This window comes from Tupaia chinensis, unplaced genomic scaffold (assembly GCF_000334495.1).
Source record: "Tupaia chinensis unplaced genomic scaffold, TupChi_1.0 Scaffold000555_1, whole genome shotgun sequence".
NCBI classification, from domain to species: domain Eukaryota; kingdom Metazoa; phylum Chordata; class Mammalia; order Scandentia; family Tupaiidae; genus Tupaia; species Tupaia belangeri.
Window position 1 is genome coordinate 2685552 of NW_006160067.1, and position 3540 is coordinate 2689091.

The window sequence follows — 3540 nt, forward strand, 5'->3', positions numbered from 1 at the left end:
TGCTCGCCAGACAGAGACAGAGAGACAGAAAGCAAGAAATCACCCCCCAGAGGGGATGGCCACGCCGCAATCCCTCCTCTTCTGTTCTCCTCTCAGGATCTTGGGCATGCACGCACACGTGCCCGACGTTTTAAGCCACCGGGTCCGGGACTCGAACCGCGGTCAACTACGTGGGAGGGAGTCCAGTGGCATAGCCATTATGCTAAGTGCTGGTCCCAAAAATAATTTTTTTAAAGTTCTGGGGAAAGAGGGTATTACAAATGAAAAGGTCAGTTGGAAAGTGGATTTTTTTTTTTTTTTTTTGGAAGAAGGAAAGAAAATTCTGAGGGGCTGGCAGGAGGCATGGTGGTTGGGGTGCTGGACTCCCACATGGCTGACTGCAGTTTGAGTTCTGGACCTGGGTGACTTGCTTTCTCACTTTCCCTTTCTCTCTCTCTCTGGTCAAATTTAAAAATAATAAATAAATAATTCTTTTAAAAAAAAATCTGAGAAGGTAAAGAAAGAACCAGTGCCACAGGGCCAGATCATGAGAAAGATGATGGGAATTAAGCCAATGTCTGAGAGTTGGGTAGATCAGGACAGGTGTCAGGTGTTCAGGCAAGAAATCAAATGGTGAATGAGAGCAGTTGGGAAAATGTGCTCTTTCTGCTGATCTCCTCAAATCCCCTTCCCAATGGTAAAGCTCCAAAAGCTCTTTCCTGCTTGAAAAACACAATATAGAGGCCAATGGACACGCACCCTAGGAAGACAAAATTGCATATACCTTTAAATGCATTTCATCTTCAACACTAAAAATTAGGACGTTATTAAGTTTATGCTTTAGTGTTGTCACAAAAATCTAAGCCTGTTATTATAGTTTTAGCTTTGCTAAGAAAAAACGTGACCTAAGAAACCCGAGTGTTAAGAGATGAACTAAACTGGGACCAGCAGTTAGCGTAATGGCTATGTCGCTGGACTCCCACGTAGTCGACCGTGGTTCGTGTCCTGGACCCGGGGCTTAAACTCATGCCAGGTGCGTGTGCATGCGAGCCCAAGATCCCGAGAGGAGAATGGAAGAGAAGGGATTGCGGCATGGCCATTCCCCCTGGGGCGTGATTTCTCTCTTTCTATGTCTCTGTCTCTGTCTGTCTGGCGAGCGCATGCACCCTATAGCAAAAACCTCTCCAAAAAAAAAAGAGATGAACTAAACTGTGGTTTGTTTTTCAGTCAGAAACATGGTTAGGTGTGTGCTTGGGAGATACTGAAGTAGAAGATGCAAATTAGGCATTTCGCCTGGTAGGGAAGTCCCTAAGTTGCCTCCACCACGTCCAAAACATTGTTTCCACAATGTTCTATTTGCCATCATATTTTTTCTGGCCATTCAAATCCTCTCTTCTCTCTAAAAGACGAATCATCAGGAAAAGTACATGGTGTAAAAATCAGTGGGGAGTGACCAGCAGTTAGCGTAATGGCTATGTTGCTGGACTCCCACATAGTTGACCAGGGTTCGAGTCCCGGCTGGACCCGGTGCCTTAAAACTCATGCTGGGCGTGTGTGTGTGTGTGTGTGTGTGTGTGTGTGCATGCCCAAGATCCCGAGAGGAGAATGGAGGAGAAGGGATTGCTGCGTGGCCATCCCCTCTGGGGGGTGATTTCTCGCTACCTCTCTCTGTCTGTCTGGAGAGCGCACACACCCTATAGCAAAAAACCTCTAAAAAATAATCAGCTGGGAAAGTCTGTTCATATTACTGTTAGAAAAGATCTTATTTAGCCTACAGCACTCGTTTGCCTAGTAGTGCTGAGTGTATGAATATGGACGGAGTAACTGGGCTGGACTGGAGGCAGCTTGAGTACCACGTGGGGCTAGCCCCCCCCACCCCCCGCCCCACAGGACAGTATTTTTTTTTTTTTTTGGTGGTGGATGTCTAAATGCATCTCATTAAGTTTAGTTCTTCAACTAATAATGTAGGAAGCCTTGCTTTCTTTTTTTTTTTTGAGAGATTTTCACTGTAGGGCGCGTGCGCTCGCCAGACAGACAGAGAGAGACATAGAGACAGAAAGCGAGAAATCACCCCCCAGGGGGGATGGTCACGCCGCAATCCCTTCTCCTCCATTCTCCTCTCGGGATCTTGGGCACGCACGCACATGCGCCCGGCGTGAGTTTTAAGCCACCGGGTCCGGGACACGAACCGCGATCGACTATGTGGGAGTCCAGCGACATAGCCATTACGCTAACTGCTGGTTCCCGGAAGCCTTGCTTTCTGAAAAACAAAGAAAACAGAGGCATTGCTTTGGTCACAGAGAGAAAACTACAATGGGAGAAAGTATTTTTGAAGGGAATTCAGATTGACAGTTGAAAATCTCACCTCCTTCCTTCTCAGTGAAAGATGTGAAGCAGCTGTTGTACTCAACACTCACACTAGGGCCAGCCTGACATGGAAACAGGCTTCCTCCAGGGAGCACCACGCAAAGGCACACGCTGGGGCAGCCAAAGCAGTAAGACTGGATTTACAGGAGTTCTGTCTTGGACGGGAGACTTTGATGGTACCGGAAACTGGATCAGGCTCACATATAAGATTCTTCTCTATCAACTTGCCTGCTTTCATTTTCCATTGCTGAACGAGATGCCTCAATGTGCATGTGGCGAGGAGGCACCGGCAATAGCATATACGTTCTCTCCTAAGCAGGCCATCAAATGTCTCATGGGTTTGGTTTTTCAGGTGAACGCGAATGGCAAATTCATACTGAAGTTAATTTATCACCCCTACAAACACAGAAATCCTTGGTAGCCAGAACCTGGGTTGATCAATGATTCATGGTAAAGCCCAAATACTCTCTCCTTTGCACTATGTGTTGTTGGCATATTTTATTGTGAGTAGAATGCCTGTAGGAAAATGCTTGCCTTGCCATTAGAAACAGACATTTTTTAGACCATCCTTAAAATGTTCTCTTTTGTGCTACCAAGAATACAGAGAGGAGATATTAATGGATTCCCTGCATAAAACCTAGAATTATTCCAGAGCTCATTACAGTACTATGATTTTTTGGGGAAAAGAGTGGAAATAACTGTTGGCCATAGCAGGACTGAGTTGGGCATATCGCACAATCTCACACACACACACACACCCTGGGCCATTTACTAGCCCCTGAATTGACAGACTAGTCAACTCATCAGTTAAACAACTTCACAAACAACCTGAATTTTCCATTTTGACCATCTTGTTAAACAAACAAACAAACAAACAAAAACGTGGGCAAGTTGGCAGCTTCTAGTTGCCAATTGGCTAGGATGCCCCAGAACACCCTCCCTCCTTAACATGCACTGTTTCAGTGCTAAAATTCCTGTCCCAGAAAGATGGTGATGGGGAGAGCTAGCAAAAGTGTGAGCAAAAGAAAGGGCTTATGTGTGATAGAAACACTAGTCCCCTCATAAATATGAATCACAATCCCTTTCCCATCTGTTTTTGACACAAAGCATTATTAGGATCAGTGTGCTATCCCACTTGCACTGCAATGTGCAAATGCTCTGAAGAGGACAATCACTTGTTGGAATATAAATAGT